The sequence below is a fragment of the Dama dama genome, chromosome 2 (assembly GCF_033118175.1).
Source record: "Dama dama isolate Ldn47 chromosome 2, ASM3311817v1, whole genome shotgun sequence".
Lineage (NCBI taxonomy): Eukaryota > Metazoa > Chordata > Mammalia > Artiodactyla > Cervidae > Dama > Dama dama.
The window spans coordinates 22,163,955-22,189,025 of NC_083682.1; the positions used below are offsets into that span (position 1 = coordinate 22,163,955).

The following is a 25,071-nucleotide window of genomic DNA, read 5'->3' on the forward strand; positions in this document are numbered from 1 at the left end:
CTCTCTCCCCTGCCATTTCCTCTGCGGCTCCCTCACTGGCCCTGTTTTTCAGACCTCTTGTAATAAAAACAAGCCAATAAAATGAACATGAAAATATATTCATTAGGATTTATAATGCTCATTAAAACTGCCTGTGTACGAAAGCATGACTTAGCTTCATATAAGTGGGAAAAAAATGCAAATTATACTGCATGTGAAGAAGATATTTCCCTAATCGTCCAATCAAATGCCAGCCCAATTATCTGTGGCCAACCCAATGGGTTAAAATTATACTCTCTCTCCTTGGACACAGTGAGGCGCCTGAAAGTGTTTCATTTTAATAAAAATGAAATCTGGACCCTGCAGAAAACCAGCTTCACTAATGACGTGTTTACACAGAGAAAGACAATTTCTAGTTAATGGTGATTACTACCGAGAACAAATTAAACTTCCCAGAGTATATGGGTTAGAGATAATGGGAAAGGGGGGAAAAGTTATGGTTTTAGTGTGTGTGGAGGCATGGGGGACCGGGTGACAGGGAAGAAGGAAGCTTAGGGAGCCCCAGGAGGAGGCTGAGAAGGCAGGGACCTTGGGCTGGGTGCAGGGAGGAGAGCTCCAGACATGGGCTGCATTGCTCCTGCCTGGTCCAGCTGGGGCAGGGGGCTCTGGCAGATGGCTCTGGGCTCTCATAACCCCAGGGCGGGCCACCTTCATAGGGGCAGAGCCCCATTCCCTCCACAAGCTCAGGCCCCTGCAAATCTGCCCTGTTTTCTTCTTGAGAAGACAGGTGAGTTACTCCTATCAGCCCCCAGTGATGGGGAGCATATGCAAAGCACTTGTGATTCCACTCCACTGGCTTAGTGATGACAGAGAGCAGAGGCAGGCTGAAGGGGAACCAAGTGGGTAAACTTTGGGACAGGCAATGGAAGAAGCAAAACGGAAAGGAGAGAGAACAAGAAGATGCTGATGATGAGGATAATGTAACTCTACCTGCCCCTCGCTAAGTCCTCCCCATCTGGCGGGCACCATTATCCCTTTTCATTTTTACCAATCGGGCAGTATTATAGCATCATCAGAATTTTCCTGATTTTTCAAGCAGAAACAGAGGCTGAGCAATGTTATTCAACAGCCCGATGTCACAGGCCTAAGGAAGTAAAGAAGGTAGTAATTTGCAGGGTATAAAATGAAGCCTCAGGACTTCCCTGGTGGTCCAGTGGTTAAGAATCCGCCTTGCAATGCACGGGATGTGGGTTTGATCCCTGGTTGGGGAGCTAAGACGCCACATACTGCAGGGCAACTAAGTCCATTTGTTGCAACTACTAAGCCCATGAGCCACAGCTAGAGTTGAGCGCTGGAAGGGAAGATACCACATGATGCAACAAAGACCCAACACAGTCAAATAAATAAATATTAAAAAAAAAAAAAAAAAATGAAGCTCATTGGCCACCCCACCCCCAACACCGAACTCAATTTCCTATCTTCTTTGGCCATTAGAGGCTATGAAGGTGCTCTAACAGGAAAATCTTAAAAATTGACAGATCTTCCTTGCTGTCTTCTCTCCCCCACCTCCTACAACCAGGTGAGCCCAGGGGTGGGAGAGGAGAAGGGAGCTAGGATTCCTCCAGTGCTGAGTTGTAATGTATGTTCTTTTGTAAACAAGAACAATCATTTGTGAACAGGCCCAGATGCAAACAGTCCCCAAATCAGGAATTCCAGCTCAGAGGCGCAGAATAATACAGCTTTGGGGAAGATTTAATAATAGTAAAATTAAAATTGTAACTGAAGCATAATGAAGAATGTGGTACAAACAGGCACTGCAAAGGGGGGGGGGGGTGGAAACCGGCACAGATTAGCCCCCATGGAATAGTGATTGGTTGAAAGCAACAGTAAACATTGCACAGAAATGCAACTTAATTATCTAGCAATTCTTAACATTCTACCAAAGCCACGCGGAAAGCTTTGATGTTGGCAGCCTTGGAGGCAGCAGCAGCAGCTCCTCTCTCTCCCTGGCTCCTGGAGGAAGATCATTACTAAGAAATCTGCACCCACCTCGGCAGCTGGGCGGGGGAAGAGCAGTGGGGTTCATTCGCCGAGAGACCCGGAATGGTCAGTGACCCTGGGAAGAAAGCATCTCTCCAGGGGCTACCGAGGCAGGGGGCTGGTGGACAAAAAGGGAGCTCTAAGGACTGGAGCACAAGAATCAGGACATGAGGAGGGGGGCCCGGCTGACCATTAACCCCTAGGGCTGGGTGAATAGGCCCCCTTGGGGATTCCAGGATCTGTCAGCCCAGGACTGGCTTAGTGAGCACCTGGGTACTTGCTGGATGAAATCTGGCCTGCCCCTCTGCACCTACCCCAAATACAGACACAGTGAGTGTTATCTGGCCAAGAATGTCTCTGTTGTTCCTGGTTTTGCACCTGAGATACCCAGTTAGGATGGGAGGCAATGTGACCCAGAAGAAGGAGGATTCTTGATTCTGAGTCAAATGTTTCTTTTAGGAATGCTTCTGATGGATGTCCAAATTGGAGCGGAGGGAAGTCCCTGAGACCCCCAAGGGGATAGTGGTAAAATCTGAGGGGTCTTATTCTGGATTCGCTACTTCCTGCTGTGGATTGGAGGCTGGGCAGGGAAGAGACAATCTCAGTATTGCTACGTCATTTGGGAGCCTGAGCTTTACAGGTGAGGGGATAGAGCTGAGCAGAAGTTTTCCATATGCCACACCCCTCACGCCTCACAGCAGGGCAACTTTTAGAAGCAACAAAAACCTGCCTCAACCCCCTGCCCCACACCCCACCTTCACTGCCCCCTAACCCACTATCTGGGTAAGCTCCACTAAATCACACTGCAAAGGAGTGCAGTGCCCCCTGAAGGCAAGAGAACAGGGCGGCAGAGGATGAGATGGTTGGATGGCATCACCAACTCGATGGACAAGAGTTTGAGCAAACTCCAGGAGACAGTGAAGGGCAGGGAAGCCTGGCGTGCTGCAGTCCATGGGGTTGCAAAGAGTCAGGCACAGCTGAGAGACTGAACGACAGATCTTACTGCACAGGACTCTCACAACACTCTCAGAACACGTATCATTTGGCAAATACCTGGTTGACTTATGGTCCAACCTCCTTCCCCATTGACAAACAAACCCCTCACGGGTATGGGGCTTGCGGGGGTTGTTCAGTCCCAGTGCCTGGCATAAGGCATACTCTCCATAAGCCCTGGTTGAATAGAAGAATAAAATGCAAAGAGCCGGAAGCCTCAGACTCACTGCCCTTCACATCCTCCCATTGTCAGTGTCACCTTAGAGGTGCGGCCCAGTCTCATCTCAAACACTTGGCCTCAGGACACAAGAGGTGCCATGTGGGACAAAGCCCCCCACTCCTCGAGCCTGGCGCCCCAGCGGACACAGGTACGGCGAACTCACTGGACAGGTGCCGGCGTGGCTCTGAGCCCCTGGCGTGTATCCGCTCATTTCAGCTTCACAAAGCAGGTTTCTGATCCTGCCAAGTCCACTGACTGGCTATGTGACTCTATGATAGTCACTTCACCCCCTGGCCGTCTGTCTTCTCATGGAATGGAGAGGATTGGGTGCTAACCTGGAATACCTGTTAGCCTGTGAGTTCTGAAAGGTCAGGGGCTGCTGGCACAATGCCTGGCACGTGGTTGGTCCTAGGTAAATGCTTACTACACGAACAGGGATGTTTTGTCCAGCTCCATTCTAGAATCCGAAGACTTCTTATCCACTGTTCTGTAGCACAAAGTTCGGTTCCCCATTTTACCTTGGGCTCAGGAGGCCTGGCCTGTTGTTTCCAAGAGCCCCAGGAGGCCTCAGACTTAGAACTCACCTGGATCCTCATCCCCTGTGGAGAGTGAGGCGGGGAGCCCTGACTCAGCTTCGGAGCTAGTGGGAGAGAGAGTAGGCATAGGGTTCTGTGCTATCCAACTGGAATGAGAGGCCACATCACAGAGGGGTCACTATCCCATGCCTTGCCATGGGATCATGGCAAGACTCAAAACAACAAGGCTGCAGGTTAGGGCAAAGTTAGTGGTTCTCTTCATCTGCAGATTTAGAAACTGAGAGGCAGAAAGGGCAAGGCACTTGCCCCGGGTCACCCAGCTGTCTAGTGATCAGGAACCCTGGTGCTTCCTTCTTCCTCCTTCTCCCCTTGTTGCCCTCCAGCTGTGATCAGAGCCCTGATTCTGGAGGTTGAGAAGGGAGCTGCTCAAGAGATGGCCCCAATTCTCCTGAGTACAGCATCTCCCAGCACCCCATCACAGCCTGGGAGGAATAGCGATCAGAGCAAGATTTGAGAAGATGGAAAACGATCCTTGACTTTGGCATTTGAGTATTTAGACACATTTTATTCTTTGTAACAAAAAGCTGCCTGGCCATTGCCTGGGCACTAAATTTTCGCAGAAGATAGCAGATGCGAGCACCTCTTCCCTTCAGTTGTCTAATAGTGCGAGTGGCTCGCTGTCTCCGTTTATTTGTTTCTCTGGGGTGCGCTCCCTCAGTCCCCAGGAGCCCGAGGAAGCCTGGTGTTACATAAGCACCTCGTTGGAATAAACATCCAGTTCCACGCTGCTTCCTTCAGTCCTTGCCCTGGAGGAGCGCTTACCTCAATCCCCACGTTCTCCCAGAGCACACATAGGATTCTGTTCCTGGCGGCTGGCTGCCCCTTATCACCAGGCAGCCGGCCCAGGGAGCCAAGCCCAGTCTGGTGCGTATCTGGGCAGCTCGTCTGCTCCTCCTGTAATGGACAGGGGGCAGGGAGCTCCTGTCCACTGACCTCCCGGGCCCCCCTGAGCATCCTGGCATCACTAATAGCATATTCATAGAACACCTGTGCACCAGGCCTGGTGCTGGGTACCAAGGATATAAAGAAGAGTGAGCCAAGATCCCCTCCCAGGGAAAACCCAAAGTAGAGCTGAGGTGACAGAGATGCTATGAACTCACTACAGATCAGCAGCTATAACAGAGAGAGGGGAATGTATTCTGGGAACCAGGGTGGGGGCGAGTTCCGGCTCTGTTCAGCCATGAGTGGCATTCACACAAGGCCTTGAAGGACACACATGAATGAATGAATGAGTTAGGATACATAAGCAGGAAAGATAATTCATAACAAAGGGCACGAAGCATACAGAAAAACAGCAAGCAGAGGATGGAATAAGCCACTTCTTTTAGCCCTTGGTTGCCCCCAAACCGGCTTTGGCATAGCTCATGCCCTCCTTCCTTGCCCTGAGAAGGAATTTGCAGGCTGGGAGTCCAGGGGGCCTGCTTACATAACCTGTTTGTGATGATAACAATACCAGCACAATGGGATTGTCGCAAGGACTAAATGAGATACTTCAGGCAATGCCTAATAGAGTGTCCTGGACACAGCAGCCTGGATAAACCAGGAAATCATCATTATTCCTTTTATCACTATCACCACCACTGTTGTACTCAGAAGCTTCCAGGGATCCAAAAAAAAGTGCTCGGAGGCATAAAACACTCTGGATGAACCTGATTCACCACTTGGTGTAAGCTTATATTCTTTGCTCCTAACCCAAACATATCAGGAAGGACCTTCCTGCTCCTTCTTGACAATGAAATAAAAAACCCTTTAAAAGAGACCACCCTGGGGACTTCCCTGGTGGTCCAGTGGTTAAGACTCCATGCTTCCAATGTAGGGGTCAGGGGTTCAATCCCTGGTGGGGGCACTAAAATCCCATGTGCCATGTGGCATGGCTGAAAAAAAAAGAAGAGACAACCCTTAATTATGGGAGGTGCCTGGGCAATGCTCAAAGGCCCTGGTACAGGTTGTGTTGCCTGGGTCAGAAGTCAAAGTCCAGAGGGGACCTGCTCAGCCCGGAGCTCAGAGTTTGACGACGAAGCTGCCTATCGCCGCTTAACGCCCGGCGATAAGCGGACGCCCACCTGCGACCCATGGGCCCCACTGGTGAAGAAACTGAGGCTCCACAGCTGTCACTGGGGACAGACACCCCACCTCTGCTGGGATCTGAGCCTGGTAGCCCCACATACCGGGGAGCTCCCCGGACCTCTCATGGTCCTTGTCCTGAAACGGGAACCCACTGCACACATTCACCTGACTGCCGGAGCCAGAAAGCGGCTCTCATCCTTAACACCCCCCTCCCTCACCACCACCACCCCCACTTAGAGCCCATCATTTCTCCATCTGTAACACCTCACAAATGTACACAGCCTTCTTGTTCTTCTCCGCCTCCTCCAGGCAGGGCACTATTATCATCTGCAGCAGCTTCCTCAAAGGTCTCTTGCCTTTTTTTTTTTGTCCTTCCTTCAATCCACTCTACTGGCTCCCCTGGTGGTTTAGTGGTAAAGAATCTGCCCACAATGCAGGAAACACGGGTTTGATCGCTGGGTCAGGAAGATCCCCTAGAGAAGCAAATGGCAACCCACTCCTGGTTGAATTTGTCCTGTCCTGGAGAATCCCATGGACAGAGGAGCCTGGTGGGCTACAGTCCATGGAGTCACAAGAGTCGGGCGTGACTTAGTGTCTAAGCCACCACACCACAATCCACTCTACACACTCAAATAGAAGCAATCTTTCCAAGGCAGATCTGACCAAATCAATCCTCAGCTTAAAATTCTTCCATGTCACTCGATCTGTCAGAAGCTGAGCCTTCAGGACTTTTCTAATCTCTAGCCCCTCCTCCCATCACAGCCCCTGCTCCACATGGGGCTCCTGTCGGATGAAAAATCTTGTATCTCACTCACCTGCCAGGCCCTCTCTAGCTACAGAAGTTCCCTCAGCCTCAAGGACTTCCACCCACACCCCTGTCATTTTGCTAACTGGTCATCCTCCCAGTGTCAACACAGACCTCCACCCCATGCCCTCTAGAAGTCATCCTCGACCCCACAAGATTTTACTAGGTGCCCTCCTGAGAGCTTTGCAGTGGTCCTCCCTTGCCTCATTACAGCACTTAACACGTTGCACTAGAAGTGCCTGCTTGCCTGTCATCCACCCCTGTTCTCTCACTGATCTGTAAGCTCCAAAACGTCATATCCCCATCCTGAGTCATGCCGGAACACAGCAGGCAATAAACATGCGTTGGGACTTCCCTGGTGGTACAGTGAATAGGAATCCACCATGGATTCGATCCCTGGTTCAGGAAGATCCCATGTGCCTCAGAGCAGCTAAGCCCATGCACCACATCTACTGAAGCCCGAGGGCCTAGAGCCCATGCTCTGCCCTGATAGAAGCCACCGCCAAGAGAAGCCTGCACACCACAACTAGAGAGAGCCCCCTCATAGCGCAAAGACTCAGCGCGACTAAGAATTAATAATCAAATAATTAAAAAAGAGTCCATCTCCATTAAAAAAAAAGTGCTCAATGAATAACAAAAGAACAAGTAAATGGATGAACAAGTAAACAAATAAACAACAAATGAATGAATGAATGAGGTTATATCAACTGAAGAAAATAATATACATCAGGAAGTTGTACATCATCCAGTGGGAGTCAGCACAGGATGGAGGCATCAAGAGATCAGGGGTCGACAGGAACGGAGGGGACCTGGCAGAAAGGCAGGGAGGACATCAGAAGAGAATGCCCCTGTCTTCCTGCGCCCTGGAATCCTGGACGGCATCTGCGTCAACCTCAGCTACCCAGGAACAGAGAGTTTCATCAACAGGGAGACTTGCACTATTTCATAAACTTTCTTTAAATTAAAATCAGGCAACATATACACATACACATATACCCCACAGACATCTTCGTCGCTGAAAAGTTGCTCCCTATAAAATAAAAGAAGCTGTTTAAATGTCTTCCTTCCAAGCTAGCCCCACAGAGCTGGAGCTGAGAATACATTAGCCTTTAATGAAGTGAGACTCTCATCTTCCAGGAGACACCTCATTTAGCGCAATTGTTTCAGAGCCATTACAGAAAGACAATTACAAGGAAGCGGGGAGAGTAATTGGAAATGCTGGCAGGAGTTGGGCGAAATGATAATAAATAAAAATATTCAACCTAATAAGCTTCCAGGAGGGGGTGGGATGAAGAAAATCAACATAATTAGAACTGAACCTTAGCAAGGAAAAACAGACAGCAGGGTGGCAAGTGCTCAACTCATACAGGAAGAAAGAAGAAGTCACACACAGCCCGTGATCATGCCGGGGCCATGGGCCACTGGCCCCTCCAGAAGCTGCTGGAGGGAGGGGGTTGCACCCGTAGCCCAGAAGCACTGGGGGCTTCAAGGATTCTGGTCCTGGCTGAACAGCCACCTGGAGTGGAGGAAGCAGGCCTCGCCTGCGCCCCAGGGTCTTCTGTGTGTGGATCCCAGGGAGAAGCAGAGAGCCCTGATTCAGCCGCTGACTATCTCCCGTTCTGCAACCCTGGGCAAGAGGTCCCTGGTTTCTGGTCCTAAGATGAGGGAGGCCAGCTGACAGATCTATCAGTGTTTGTCTTCTCGAAGGCCATCTCCCTCTACTGATGGGTCTTCCCTTCAAACTCACCCCTTATCTAATAGGCCCCTGCTTGTCTTCTTAAATTTCAACATAGAGGCCTGGAAGTTAAGCTGAGAGACAGCCTAAGCATCTTTTATACAAAAATCATTCCTGGTCCCATTCTATCTCCCCATCCCATCCTCACTGGGAGAACTATCACTCCCAGCTTGCACCAGACTCTGACCACACCCACCGGGTGGGTAGCAGGGCCCCTAGAACACAACTGCATTGGTTGATGGGTTCTGCCCTCCCTCAAATACCAACAGACTGACTGTCTGGAGCATCTGCTGAGGAAATGGTAAGATCCCATAGGACCCATGACTGAAAAATAAATAAATAAAATAAACATTAAAAAAAAAAGGAATATAAATAACTTGAGATCAGAGACCTCAGATTTGTCACCCAGGACCTAACTCACAACCTGGGACCTGGTAGGCATTGCTGTTCAGTCACTATGTCGTGTCAAACTCTTTGTAACCCCATAGACTGCAGCACTGCCAGGCTTGCCTGTCCTCCACTCTCTTCCGGAGTTTGCTCAGATTCATGTCCACTGAGTCAGAGATGCTACCTAACCATCTCATCCTCTGCTGACCTATTTACTTATTTTTTGTTGTTATATAATAGACCTCAAGTAAATATATCAAGCATACTCTCTGAGAGCAGACATTTGAGGATTAAATTGAAGTCAAATTTTAAAACTTTAACAGACTCTCAGATGTCTCAATTCAAATAAATAGTATTCAAGCCCCATGTAATTTACTGAGTATTTGCCATGCTCCAGGGCCTGTGGAGTCACTGCCACGCGTCACAGCTGAAGAGGGTCCCCAAATTACTGTCCCCAAGGATTCTGCCCTCCAGTGAGATTCAGGCTGTAAAGCTTTAGGCATGATATGGGGCCATGCTAGGGGACAGGACATTTGTCCAGAGACACTGGCACGTATGCATTGAACTCATGTCCTGGACAGTGGGCCAGGGGCCTACGTCCAAGGTCTTCAGACATGTTTACAACTCTATCAGTAAAAAATGTTTAATATACTTCAGTACCTACATATATGAACATGCAAGTGTGGGAGAGTATATATAAAGCCTACTGCTCTGCCAATACATGAAATGTCTTATGGAGCATATTCAAAGATAGAAATCTGGACAGGATGAGACAAAATGTTCATATAAACAAAAGGCTTCCCAGGTGGCACTAGTGGTAAAGAACAAATGCAGGAGACATAAGAACCACTAGTTCAATCCCTGGGTCGGGAAGATTCCCCTGGAGGAGGGCATGGCAACCCACTCCATATTCTTGCTTGGAGAATCCCATGGACAGAGGAGCTTGATGGGCTACAGATCATAGTGTCGCAAAGAGTCAGACACGAGTGAAGCGACTTAGCATGCAAGTAGCACAGAAACAAAGTTGTACTATTTTCTTCTCTTATTCCAATGGCCCATCTTGCTCACTCTGGTTTGGGGACTCTGCATGTAGAGTATCAGTGTCTGGGACTTGACAGTCTTGCCATACAGAAGTAATTCCAGTCTGCTCAGTGTCCCAAGCAGAATTTAACACCTGTTTTTCTTTTGCTGGCTGTAGCCTCCAGCTTCCAGTACTTGGTGACAAGTGAGCCTCCAGCTCCTTTAGACTCGTGGGGCAGAAAAGTCAAAGCAGAGGATGGGGGGAGAACCCAGACACCCCGCCTCTGAGAGAGACCAGGAGTAATCCTGTTAATTTGGCAAACGTGTGCAATAAATTCAGAATGTGCCAGGCACCATGCCACGTGGCGTGAGGGCTACAGCAGCATCAGCCATGTGCCCTGTTCTGACACATCTCCATGGAAAAGGACAGACAGGTAAACCCAGGATGCGGGCAGACTCTGGTCAGTGTCACCAGGCTCTTTGGAAAGGAGACACTGCTTGCGTTCCCCTGTGGGCTCTGGAAGAGGTGGTGTAGGACTGGGGAGGAAGGGCAGGCTTTGGCTGAGCAGGGAGGACTTTTCAGGAAGAGGAAATGCCCGTGGCAAAGACACAGGGGCAATAAATCAATGGGCGCATTCTTCTCTGCCATTCTCAGCTCCATCTGGAGATCCCATATCCTGAGGCCGGTGAAAGGGAGAGAATACTTATAGAATTGCATATAAAAGGGACAGGGACGTGCTCTCAGACCAAACACCCTGGAAACTAGAGAGCCAGGCGTGCTGCCATGACAGCCTCCCTTCAAACACGCCAGTGGTTCATCCAACAAAATAAGCACTTACTGAGAACCAGAGGCTAATGGGAGGGGAAGGCATTCTAATAACAGGCTTTCTCCTCTATGAGGGATGAACTAAGCAGGACCTGGCCTGCGGCGAGGTAGAACAAATGAGTCCTAGGGTCTCTGCTAGTTCTAGGATGCTGCATACAGTAGCCTTACTCTTAAAGAGCCCAGCATCCCTAGTGGAAGCATAATGAAAATATGATGTGATTAATAGTCACAGAAGACTTCCCAGGTGGCTCAGTGGTAGAGAATCTTACTGTAAAGCAGGAGATGCAAGTTGGAAGCCTGGTTTGGGAAGATCCCCTGGAGAAGAAAATGGCAACCCACTCCACTATTCTTGCCTGGAAAATCCCATGAACATAGGAGCCTGGCAGGTTACAGTCCATGGGGTAGAAAAGATTCGGACATGACTGAGCAACTAAACAACAACAGTAGTCACAGAAAGATGCCCAATGTGCACTAGGAGCTCAAGGAGGATAAACCCTAGCTGAGATGTGGTCACAGACCTACTGATCATCAAGAACCTGAGCTCTAACCAGGTAAATGAGGGGGATGGAGGGCACTTCAAGGCAGAGATGACCTTGTGTAGAAGCCAAGAGGCATATAAGAGTACCGAGATCCCCAGTCTTGCTCGCAATAGCAGGTGGTCTAGGGATCTGGCAAAGCCAAAGAAAGCAATGGTCATCGGGGCCCTTGGGAGGAGACAGGAAGCCCAGGGATCACTCCCAGGCTGACCCTGCCAGGCTGAGAACTGGGTACCACACACAGTGGTGCTTAATAAATGTGTGTTGATTGTAGATTGTCATTTTTAGGAAGTACTGTGGCCGGGATAAGCAATTCATTCTTATAAAGCCCCAGGCAGGGCCACATGCTGAGATGCATTTATTAAAGTCTTCTGATGAGAGAGGGAGGGAGGGAGGGAAAAGAAGAGGAGGCGGAGGGGCTGAGATAGGGGCTTCCCACCCTTGGCTCAATAGAGCCCCTGGCCCCTTGTATCCAGTTAAGAGTCTAGAGGGGAAAGTAGACCTGAGCCATGGAGAAGAACAGAAAACAACAGCGCTCTGTTTCCAGAAGTAGGGTCAAGCATGCCTACTATTTCCTTTGATTTTCCCAAAGATCTTGTAAGATGAGGTTTTATTATTCTTTAACAGATGGGGAAACTAAGGCTAAGGCCTGGTCCTGTCTCATCGGGGAGGAAGAGGGAGAGGGGACTGGAGTTTGAGTCCATTGCACCCTGTTCCTCCAGCCACTTCCCTGGGCAGATGGTGAAGGGGGAGGTGAGCTGGACACCCACAGGTGCACAGTCCAAGGTCTCAGGACCCCTCCAGTCTCCCCAGGTTCTACAGCCCCTGGACATCCCTAGGTAGAACTCTAGGTCCTGGTGCAGACCCACTCTAGGTCAGACTTGGCCAGTAGCCCTCTAGGACCTGGGAGGTTCTTCATTAAAAGTGTCCAGAATCATCCTTAGTAGACAAGTCCATAGCAGCCTTCCATCCCCTTCTCACCCTGGTTCCTTCTCCAGCTTTGACTTACACACTTTGTATCTAGAATGCCAGCACATCCTATAGAACCGCTACAGCCTCCCCAGGCCCTGACATCACTCCCCTGCCAGGAGGTAGGGGCCCTAGGTTCCAGTCCAGCCTCTACCACTAAACCTTCAGTGGCCTTGGGCAAGGGGCTACCTCCTTTAAGCCTCAGTTTTCCTATTTAGTGCCAAAGAATTCAGCGATCTCTAAGTCCTTGAGCATCCCATGAGCCTCTTCCTCACTCCCTCTCCCTTTCCTCCCTGCCCCACCCCACAAAAACCAGGAATCCCTTCTCTCAGATAAGTCACCATTGAAGCCCCTGGGCATCCCAGTTTATGCCACCTGAAGGCTCTTGAGAGTCCCTTGGATAACAAGGAGATCAAACCAGTCAGTTTGAAAGGAAATCCACACTGACTAGTCATTGGAATGACTCATGCTGAAGCTGAAGCTCCAATACTTTGGCCATCTGATGTGAAGAACTGACTCCTTGGAAAAGACCATGCTGCTGGCAAAGATTGAAGGCAGGAGGAGCAGGGGATGACAGAGGATGAGATGGTTGGATGGCATCACTGACTCGGTGGATGTGAGTTTGAGCAAGCTCTGGAAGTTGGTGATGAACAGGAAAGCCTGGCATGTTGCAGTCCATGGGGTCACAAAGAGTCAGACATGACTGAGTGACTGAAATGAACTGAACTGATAGCGATGACTGCTTGTCGATTACACATTTATCCAAACCCGCAGAATGTACAATGACAAGAGTGAACCCTGTCACTGACTACAGTCCCCGAGTGATGATGTGGCAATGTAGGTTCATCAATTATAACAAAAGATTGAACGTAAAAGGAGTGGGGGGTGACAGAGGATGAGATGGTTGGATGGCATCACTGACTCAATGGACATGAGTTTGAGCAAACTCTGGGAGATAGTTAAGGACAGGGAAGCCTCCGTGCTGCAGTTCATGGGGTCACAAAGAGTCAGACACAACATAGAGACCGAACGACAAATAAAGGCAGGCAGGCTAGGGCCAGGGGCCTCTGCACAGCCCAGTCAGGGTGTCCTGGCCATGACATCTGGGGAGAGGGCAAGGTCTCTGACCCAAAGTCAGCTGCTTCATTCCCAAGAGATGTCCTAGTGTGGCAGGAAGTACATACATCTTCTCCGGGGTCGACCTGAGTTCACAATCACTCCGCTCCTCTTTCTAGCTATGGACCAATACTGAATGTGTTGCTCACTCTGTCTGATTAAGCCGGGCTCTCTGATCTGTCCTGTTTTTAGAGACCCTGTCTCAGAGGGCTGGGGGGAGGGTTATGACAGATAAAACGGACTGAGCAGAAGCTACGCTTCTTCAGTGCCTCCTGGATTAGGATAACAGTAGGACTCCCAAAGTCCTCGACAGTCCTGGGGATCACGCGGTATGGGGGACAGTGCTGCCACCCACACTCAGTCAAGCCACCAAGGCTGAGCTGTTTCATGATGAAAAAACCCACCTTCCAGCAGGAAAGGAGAAACCCAGGTGGGTCACTTGAATGTGATACAGCTTTTTTTTTTTTTTTTTAATGAGTTTAGTTATAAAGCAACTGCAGTGAATTCCTCCTGCTTCTGCAGGTACTGATACTTGGGCAGTTGGGGATCATGGTAAGTCACTTCAGTCATGTCCTACTCCTTGGTATCCCATGGATTGTAGCCTGTGAAGCTCCTCTGACCATGGAATTCTCCAAGCAAGAATACTGAAGTGGGTTGCTATTTCCTCCTATAGGGGATCTTCCCGACCCAGGGATCAAAACCCTGTCTCTTATGTCTCCTTCATTGGCAGACGGGTTCTTTACCATTAGCGCCACGTGGATCAGGGGCCTTAATTAAACTCATCCAGCCTCCCCCACAAGACCGGGTGGTCCCCAAACCAGACACATCCCCTGCGTGGCCCCCTGCCCAAGAAAGCAGCTCCGCCACCAGTTCCAGCCTGGAGATGGATCCGCCTCGTGGACCAACCTCACAGGCACCCTGAAACGCCCACCCCGACACCCACCCCAAGCTAGCCTAATTCAGTCCTAAGTATTCCTAAGGTGCCTTCCCATTTCCCTCTGTAATAAATGGCAGAGAATGCAAATGGAGGTGGATGTGGGACACAGATGTTTGCACTAATTTAATTGAGGGAACACCTTGGATTAAACACTTTGCAAAACACTCACAAATAGGTTCAGTGCATTCGGTAATGAAAAGCCTCCCAGCCCCCTGGCACTTGGCTGCGGCTGCCTGGGGCCTCCGGGAGGAGCAGTGCTGGGAGTGCGAGGGCGTTGGGGAGAGGCCAGAGCAAGGTGGAGACAAGATGCCTCCAAACACAGGGAGAAGGCGCCAGAGCCAGGGTCCCGGGAGGGCTTCCGGCAGATTCTTCACCAGCTGGGACTGACTTCACCAACAGACAGGATCTGGGGGTGCTGGGGATGGCGGTAGGCAGCACCTGCCTCCCTACATGGGTGGCAGCTCACCTCTGGGGAACCATAACAGGCCGGCGCCCCCTGCTCGGGACTCAGCCCCAACACTGATGCCTCACTGCTTGCCTGGCTGATGGCCAGTCACCAACCTGCATGGGACTGAGGACCCCAGGGACCCCAGGGAAGATCAGCCTACTTGACCCTTTGGACCTGAGAGTGGGTGGGAACTCTCAGAGATTTGTGGGTTATTTACGCAGCAGTGCTAATTTCTCTGAAGCTGCTTCTTCCTCACCTTCCCCTACAGCTTAGAGTGCTTCAAAAGTTCAAATTCTGTGCATCTACCAAGCCCCAAGCACTCCTTCACCTTTCACCCATCCATCCATCCACCCAACCATCCATCCATCCAACCACCCATCCACCCGCCCACCCATCCATCCATCCACCTGCCCACCCACCCATCAATCCATCCACCCACCCATCCATCCAACCAACCACCCATCCATCCTTCCACCTGCCCACCCTCCCACCCACCCATCCATCCATCCATCCATCTACCCAACTCACCCACCCACCCATCCATCCATCCATCCATCTACCCAACTCACCCACCCACCCATCCATCCATCCATCCATCTACCCAACTCACCCACCCACCCATCCATCCATTCATCCATCCCCTGCCTCTGGAACTACAGTCATGAGTGACACCTGCCACCTGCCCTGGAGGTGCGTGTTGTGTCCCAGGAGGCAGACTTCACAGTCCCTGGTCCACATGATAAATGCCTTCAGGGAGGTAAACTTGGTAACCTGGGGGCCCAGGGACAGGGCAGCAACTTGGCATGACAGTGTCAAAAGATCAGAGGAGAAAAGAAGAGTTTACCTAGCAGAGGGAACAGCATACGCAAAAATAATGAATGTAGAAACCCTGGCAGCAGCTGAGACTCAAGAGAGACCGTGTGTGTGGGTCCACACGGGGGGAAGGTAGCACAAATAAAGATCTGCCTGCGCCATTTTCACCAGACCCCTTCTCCCACCCCAGCCCCCGAAAGTTCCCATAGTTAGGCCAATGTGGAATCACTTCCTGTGATGCTTACTCCATACGTCTCAAGAGTTCCAAAAAGATCTGGGTGATTTTATATTCCTGAAAACAGAATCCTTAATTTTCAAACACAATGATCACTTCAAGCGTAATAACCATTATAATAATAACCTCTTATACTTGCATAGTGCTTTATAGTTTATAAAACACTTTCATGTATCTCTTATAATCTTCCACCAACGACCCTTCGAGAAAGATGGAATAGGCAGTATTAGTATTTTTGCTTTCTGGATGAGAAAATTAAATCCCAAGTTCCCAGCTACCTAAAGAACAGAACTAGGGCTCAAGTTCAAGATGTTCTGATGGCAAAGGGCATGCTTGCTGACTCATTCACTCGTTCAGTGCATCACGGAGTATTTGTTGAGCACCTATTATGTACCGAGAGACCCTTCAGACTCAGAGCATAGATCATGGTGGGATGTTAAGATGACTGGAAGCCTTAATGAAGAGATAGAACATTGGCACCAAGGGGAAAACATCAGGGCAAAAAGCAAAGCACTGAAACTCAGGAACAGACAAAAACATAAAGCACTATCTTCAAACACTGCCACACACACACACACACGCATGCGCACACCCTACAGCCTGCACACACACAAGCGAGAGGCATATACCCTTATCACATAGGAGGATATGAGCCATTTCTCCTCATGCTCCCCAGCATGGACTGCAGACTCCTTAAAAAATCTCACAGCCCCACTTCTAGTTGGGCAACAGACCAGAGCCAGCAGCTGGAGGCTGTCTGTGGGGCCTCAGCTTCACCCATCTCCCAGCACACACACAGGTTCTCCCAGTGTGGCAACCCAGGCATTCCAGCACGGGGAGAGCCCAGCGTGTAATACACATCAGGGCAGCTTAGATTGTAGTCAGGATGGATAGACAGGATGGAATGTGATAGGATGGGATGGATGGATGGATGGATGGATGGATGGATGGATGGATGGATGGATGGATAGACAAATGTATGGGTGGATGAGTGGATGGATGGATGGGTGAATAGATGGATAGATAGATGGATGGATAGACAAATGTATGGGTGGATGAATGGATGAATAGATGGATGGATGAATGGATGGATGGATGAATAGATGGATAGATGGAGGGATGGATAGACGAATGTATGGGTGGATGAGTGGATGGATGAATGGATGGAACAGTGGATGAATGGATGGATGGATGAATGAATAGATGGATGGATGGATTGATTGGATGGGTAGATGTATGGGCTGGTTGGATGGATGGATAGATGGGGAGGGAAGGCTGGGAAGCATAGGAGCTTTCACCTACCTAGAGCCTGCTGGGGCCCCACCATTGGGCCCAGTTATAGGCAAGCACTGCCTCACTCTATGGTGAGGACAGATAAGCCTCAGTGCCCTCTGCAAAAACAATATCCACCCCACAGGATCCATGTCAGATTGTATGACAGGAGATGCTGACATACCTACTGCAGGGCCTGGCACACAGAGGGAATTAGGACTTTCCCACACAGGAACTAAAGGTAATGGATGAGCAAGTAACTCTGCAAAGCCCCTACAGAAGTCAGTCTCCTGTTGCCGCACCACCATCACTCATCCAGGGGTTTGGAGGACTTAATGGAGAAAACCTCTCCATCACTCCACCCTCTTCCCCTTGGCTCATTCATTCGTTTTTCCATTCAACCAAACGTGTAGGGGCCTACTGTGGCCAGGCATGATTCTAGGTACTGGGATCAGGAGAAGAATAAGATTCAGTTCTTAGCTTGGCTAGACAGACAGATATCTATGTTTGAGGTCCTGTGACGACATACAGGATGTGGAAGGACAGCAGCCTTTCAGGAAAGGCAGGAAGCCCTGTCAACGGTAGTCAGAGAGGAGATGCGTAAGCTGGGCATTGCGGGAGGAGTAGGTCTATCCAGGCCGAGGAGATTCCAGATGGAGGGAGCAGCAAGCGCAGAGGCCCTGATGTGTGAAGTTACAGGGAGTATTTGGAGGAAATGGAACAACCTGGCGTTCTGAGTACCAGGAGTAGTTGTGTCTGTAAGTAACGGGGAGGAGGGAGCTGCAAGGCGGGCAGGAGATGAAGCTGGCAGGTAGACATAGCTGAGTTGTGCGGCCCTGGCCAGCCAGGCCCCGGAAGCCGCAGACAGTAAAGAACCCCTGGGGTTGCAGGAACACAGGTGTGACAGGGGCACATGCTCACAAGAGCATTTATTAATCTCCGGCTGTTGCAGGCCCAGAGCTAGGCTCCTTCACATTCTGGGGGCTCCCCCTGGCTGGCTCTGTCAAACATGAATTTGACAAGGTTTTCTCCTCTTTGATTCATTCAATTATCCCTGGAGAAACAGCCAATTTGGCCAATCTTCCTCTCTGAAGAGCCAGGCTGGCTGGCTAACAGCGGAGGCCAGGGGAGGGTTCCCACATTGCCACCATCACCAACTGTAGCTAGAGCTGCTAGAATCAGTGCCTGGAAGGCTCACAGAAGCTCCTGAGGATCGGGAAGAACTTAAGAAGGGATAATGGTGGAGGTGACAGGAGCCACAGAGGAAGCAGACAGTGGGGAAATCCCTCAGGCTGGACAAAGATTCTGAAGTACCCGTATTTCCAGAGACTAGGAGAGAAAGGCCAGGTGGGTGGTGGCAGCCACTTGGTACTTCCAAACCCTGCTGGAAGCTTCTCCAGGCCTGCTCGCAGCAGGGAAGTTTCCCCTCCCTCCCTTCCTCCTCTCCCCTCCCTCTGTCCCTCTTCCCAACTCCTCTCCAGAAAGGTTTATGGAGGAGACTCCAGATAGCCCTGACTCCTGCAGGCATAGTCACACCAACTGAAAGGAGATTTAATTAGCAAAATCTCGTTAGGCAAACGAAATTATCCGTAAGACAATACTCCTCTGGACAGGGGGTATGATTAAACAAAGCCATTAATTGAGAGAGTCGCTTTGGCAGCCCCCCGGAAGCGTTCATCTCTGGGCCGGGCTCCATGGTGCCTCCTCGGGCCAGTGGAACAGACCCGGCCCCCTCTACCCACCACACCCCCTCCCCGCTGCATCTCTGCTCTTCCAGGACCCTTCCAGTCGGGGCTGCAGACCTCATAGCTCATCAGCGGCCTCTCTGTCGCCAGATTCCTGCTAAAGTGCCTTGATTGCATAATGTCTATTTGCATAATGTAAATTGCAATCTCCTAGCTCGGGAGGCAGGAATCACAGAACAGCCATTATTTTTTACCACTCCACAAAAATTCTACATTTAGAAAGCAGATTTGCAGCTCAGAAAGCCGTATAAATCTGAATTCGCCACCAACGCCATTAAATCACACCAATTAAGCCGGACCAACGAGGAGCCCCCTGTCACTGTTCTCTGCACACTCAAGGACTCCCAGCCCAGATGGAGGCCACGGAAAACCGGAGGCTGTTGGCGGCGGGGCTGGAGCTGATTTGCAAAGGCAGGATGTTCTAGCTTGTAAACCTTCATACACATATGCCCTGAGCACAGGTGCCCATCAAGTCTTGGTGGGCAGAGGACAGAGAGGAGATGGAAGCTGGCTAAGTTATTTCTAAGCTCATAGCCTGATTTCTTGTGGGCACATTGTTTGAGGACTCTTCATTTATAGAGCAGGACACCATAGGTGGGGAAGAAGCCAGCACTTTCCTCAAAGAGAGAGGAAGGAAAGATTCCAGGAATTTCACAGGAGGGTGAAAAGTCGGGACCTTCAGCATCTCTTTAATGACCTTTTTCTGTCTTTTCCCCAGTCTCCTCCAGGCAAGTGAAAGAAAACCGGGGGCAAATTCTGCTCAGACTGGGCTGGGCTGGGCCAGATTCTGAGCTCCTAAAAGCTGTTTCCTAGGGGTCACTAGAGAGAGAGAGGCCAGTCACAAGCTCCCCAGAGAGGAGCCTTTCCTCTGAGAACCGCTTCCCCATAGCCACATACCTGGTTACTCTTTTGCCTCTTTATTGCTCATTCAATATTCATCTGTCAAAGGGCAAGATGCTAATGTGTATTATTAAAATATCAATAGTTTATGAGTGAACTTTTACGGAGAGTACAGTTAAAGGAAAGATGCTTGACCATTTCCATCAGAAGCAATGGAAAGGAACAGTCTTTCCAACTCCACTCTTTTCCTTAAATACTGGGGGAGGGGATGGCTGAACCATTACAGTGCATATAATGTGTGCCAGGAATGGCCCTAAAGCTCCTACACACTGAATTTCATTTAGCCCCCAAGCCACCCTGGGAGGCATGTACAAACCCATTTCCATCCCAGAGACGAGGAATCTAAAGACCAAAGAGATGTGTCCAGAATCACAGAGGTTCTAAGTCACAGGGCTTAAGCTTCAACCTCAGCTTTGGGCTTCACACCCGATGTTCCACCCCCCAAGTTGAAGCCTTGAAAATACAAATGGTCTTTGAGGCTTTTATCTGTTTCCATCACCTGCCCAAATTAAACATTGGTTTCCTGACTTAAGTTTCATGAAAGGGGAAAGGACAGAAGAGGAAACCATTCCATGCTTCCACACAGACCCATGTCCACAGTCAGTCTCTGCTTTAGAGATGTCTAAGCCAGTTCATTTTCATTCCAATCCCAAAGAATGTTCAAACTACCGCACAATTGCACCCATCTCACATTCTAGCAGTGTAATGCTCAAAATCCTCTAAGTGAGGCTTCAACAGTACATGAGCCGAGAACTTCCAGATGTTCAAGCTGGATTTAGCAAAGGCAGAGGAACCAGAGATCAAATTGCCAACATCCATTGGATCATCAAAAAAGCAAGAGAATTCCAGAAAAAACATCTACTTCTGTTTTATTGACTATGCTAAAGCCTTTGACTATGCAGATCACAACAAACTGTGGAAAATTCTTCAAGAGATGGGAATACCAGACCACCTGACCAGCCTCCTGAGAAATCTGTATGCAGGTCAAGAAGCAACAGTTAGAACTGGACATAGAACAACAGACTGGGTCCAAATCGGGAAAGGAATACGTCAAGGCTGTATATTGTCACCCTGCTTATTTAACTTATATGCAGAATACATTATGCAAAATGCTGGACTGGATGAAGCACAAACTGGAATCAAGGTTGCCTGGAGAAATATCAATAACCTCAGATATGCAGATGACACCACCCTTATGGCAGAAAGCAAAGAGGAACTGAAGAGCCTCTTGATGAAGGTGAAGGAGGAGAGTGAAAAAGCTGGCTTAAAACTCAACTTTCAAAAAACTAAAATCATGGCATCTGGTCCCATCACTTCATGGCAAATAGATGGGGAAACAACGAAAAAATAACAGACTTCATTTTCTTGGGCTCCAAAATCACTGCAGATGATGACTACAGCCGTGACATTAAAAGACACTTGCTCCTTGGAAAAAAAAGCTATGACCAACCTAGATAGCATATTAAAAAGCAGAGACATTACTTTGCCAACAAAGGTCTGTCTAGTCAAAGCTACTGTTTTTCCAGTAGTCATGTATGGATGTGAGAGTTGGACTATAAAGAAAACTGAGCGCCGAAGAACTGATGCTTTTGAACTGTGGTGTTGAAGAAGACTCTTGAGAGTCCCTTGGACTGCAAGGAGATCCAACCAGTCAATCCTAAAGGAAATCAGTCCTGAATATTCATTGGAAGGACTGATGCTGAAGCTGAAGATCCAGTACTTTGGCGACCTGATGCAAAGAACTGACTCATTAGAAAAGACCCTGATGCTGGGAAAGATTGAGGGCAGGTGGAGAAGGGGGAGACAGAGGATGCGATGGTTGGAGGGCATCATCGACTCAATGGACATGAGTTTGAGCAAACTTGGAGGAGATGGTGAAGGACGGGTAAGCCTGGTGTGCTGCAGTCCATGGGGTCACAAACAGCTGGACATGACTTAGCAAATGAACAGCAACAAAGCCAGTTCCCAGAATCTTTTCTGCACATTTGGAATATAAGGAAGGCCTGAGGGTGACATTGGAGGTGAGGTCATTAGACTTCCCCCTTTTACAGGAGAGTAAACTGGGTTTCTTAGAGCCACAGGATAAAGTGATTAAGGCTCTAGAATAGAGTCTTAAGTTTGACTTGAGGTCTGTGACTAACTTACTGTATTCCTGACTAGGGTTCCTCTCTGGTCTCTGAACCTCTGCTCCCTTTCTGTAGGTACCTCTGAGATAATAACAGTGTCTCATAAAGCAGTGTGAGAGTTTAAGGGGAACATGCCCATCACATGCTGATCAGAGTGTCTAGCATATAGTAGGTGCTCAACTAACATGGTTATTAATATTAATATTTAGCCAACTTTCGGAAGACTCCAGACGCTCCCTCCAAATCTTTTCATCAAAACCATGCCCCTCTGCCCTCTCTTCCCTACCCCCTCCCTTTAGTCACTCAGTTCAGTTCAGTTCAGTCGCTCAGTCATGTCCGACTCTCTGTGACCCCATGAATCACAGCATGCCAGGCCTCCCTGTCCATCACCATCACTAGCCATTCTCATATCTCTGGAGAAACGAACTGGTTCTCCTTCAGCCCTTTGGCTGCTTGAGTTCTGTTTGTAACCCCTTAAGTCAGGACAGGGCATCCAGAGGACTCAGATCCTCTTTCAAAGCTTGGCTGCAACTGGTTCAGGAAAACAGCAAAGGACAGGGTTCTGCCTCCCACAGGGGATAGTGTGTGTGTGTGTGTGTGTGTGTGTGTGTGTGTGCATGAGTGAGTATGTGTGTGTTATATGTGTGAGTGTGTGTGTGTGTGAGTGAATGTGTGTGAGAGTGTTATGTGTGTGTGTAAGTGAATGTGTGTGAGTGTTATGTGTGTGAGTGTGTGTGTGAGTGTTGTGTGTGTGTGAGTGAGTGTGTGAGTGAATGTGTGTGAGAGTGTTGTGTGTGTGAGTGAGTGTATGAAGGTGTGGGGACAAAGCAGACTGTGGCCTGCCCTGGGCCCCATCCAGGCGTGGACCTCTTCATCCAATCTGGCCAAAGCCGAGTCTCCCATCTTGGAAAGCCATGGAGTGGGGGGTGGGGGTAGGAGCTACACACCAGGGAAGGAAGGGCTGAAGGCTTATGGAGTCTGTGTCACAGGTCTAACACCCTCTCCAGACCTGGCACCTCAAGCAGTGGGCTGCAAACTGGAGCCCCTCTTGCTGAGAAGGACTGTTGGGTAGAGGTTTCTACCAACTTCAGAGCCTCAACACCAGCATGTCCTCAGGGAATCCTGCCGGGGGAGGAGCCTGGGGGAGGAGCCTCCAGGGGAGGCTTCAAACACAGACAGTGTGTGTTAAGAGACAGTTTGATTCTTGAAAGGCTGGGTTTCCTTAGCCTGCCTCAGGAGGCTGTGCTTTGCCACACCTGATGAACACTAGCTGTGGGCGTGTCCTCGCCAAAGACAGCTGCAATGACATATTACCCCCCTCACATTCTTCATTGAATGTACTGTGGCTATTCCTCCTTTGAGACAGGATTAGGGAGTGTCCATGTCCCCTTCTCTAAACCCAGGTGAGCCTTTGTATCTGCCCCAAACAAGGAACATGTGGAAGTGATAGCAATGCTGCCAGACTTGGGCAGGCAGCCCCGCCCAGCTCCTGGCTCCTCTCAGGGGATGCTCCCTCAGGGCACCCATGTTATGAGGATGCCCAGGTCACGTGGAGAGGGCACGTGGGTCTGATGCCAGCTAACACCTCGGCTGACAGTTGATATCCACCCGCAGAGTGACAAGTGAACAAGCCTTCCGATGATTCCGGCACTCAGCGTCTGCCCCCGAGGAGACCCCAGGCCTGTGGACCAGAGACAGTACCCCCCGCCCCTGTGCCCTGTTTGGACTCCTGACTCACAGAATAAATGAGCTCAATAAATGTTAAGTTACTAAGTCTTGGGGTGGTTTGTTACATAGCTCTAGGAACTGGAACACCACCCAAATTAAGTTAGAATGTTTGCCTTTTCCTTCTCAAATCCAGCCCTCACTTCAGACTTTGAGACTGCTCCCTTCTCTGCAGGCTCCCCTGCCTGGGGCAGCCTGAGCAAAAATCCTGCTCCCTGAAAGATCCTTTGAATCATCCCATTTCAGCATCCCGGAACCTGCAGATCCCTGCTCTGCCTCTGTCCTCTGGGCGGGCGGTCCCGAGTGTCCCCGAGAGGGCTCTCTCCGAGGCTGGGTGGTCCCCGGTCGGGCATCAGCTGACCTCACGGACCCAGGCGGAATGTGTGCAGACCTAGTTCCCCTACTCACCTGCTCTCACGAAGGTCACGCTTGGCTTGCTCCTCTCACACTTGACTTGACTTATGGGGTCCCTCTAACCTCCGCCGCGAGCAGACATCGATTCTCACAAAGGTCATTATCTTCCTACCCTTGTTCCCCCCTCCCGCCCCCTCGGCTCCATCTCTGAGGTAGGTTTTCCTGGAACAGGAGGGAGGGAGGCACCCTTTCCCACACCCGGGCCTGGGGATCGACCCCTCCGAGCGGGAGCTTGAGAGGGGGTGTCCTGGGAGCCGCACCCGTCAATCACGGAGGCACCGGCACGGCCTCGCAGGCCATTAGGCGTAGGGCCGGCGCCCTGCTCACTCACCGGGCAGCCATCGGCAGGATGTTAGACGATCGCGGGGCGGCCATTCTTATGATTTATTCAAATACTCATTACAGTCAATCTATTTTTACACAGAGGTGAAGATGTGCGCTGATAACGGTTAATCATTTATAATTCCATGGACTGGTTGGGAGCCAATGTACTATCAAAGTCGCAGCCGCTGGGGCCCCGGGAGCCCCCAAAGCAGAGTGGGGAGGTTGCCCAGCTGCAGGCCCTTCTAGCTGACACTGCCTGAGCAGGGCCAGTGTGGCGGGCACAGCTGGAATAAAGGACCAGGGGACCCCAGACCAGTCTCCAGGAGCTCAGCCTCATGAGGGCACGCAGCACTGTGCGGGCAGAGAGATGCCCAGCAGACAAAAGAGGCAAAGAAACCCAGAAGATGGAGAAGCCACCTCTAGCTGAATTACCAAAGGAAGTTCCACTGAGCAGACTAAACAGAGGCCAGGGCGTACGGATTAGAAGACTTCTGCCAAGTGGGAGAAACTGATGAGCAAATACACACACACAGAAGGTGCAGTGGTTCCTGGGCTGACCGGAGGGAAGCGACCAGCAGCATTTCCTTTTCCCTCCCTCGTGTCTCTCCAGAAACAACCAGACATAAAAGCAAGTGCGAGCTCTGAACTTGGCCTGGTTCCTCCTCTCACAGCCTCCCACGCTTAGCTCCCAGACCATAGTGGCTGGGGTCTGGCCTGGCCTTGCAAACTCAAGAATTTCCCTCTCCAGCACTCATGACACACAGAACACATCAGACCCACCGTAATGCACAATCAATACAATCTAATTAAATAGGACGTCCTGTTACAGGGCCTCTTCGTCAC

The 25,071-nt window shown here is 50.1% G+C and overlaps 1 protein-coding gene across 5 annotated transcripts in view; it reads right to left on the reverse strand.

Moving 5' to 3' along the window:
- Nucleotides 1-25,071, reverse strand: part of PKNOX2 (PBX/knotted 1 homeobox 2) — a 290,935-nt gene that overhangs the window by 181,937 nt on the left and 83,927 nt on the right. The gene's annotated exons all lie outside the window — the stretch shown is intronic.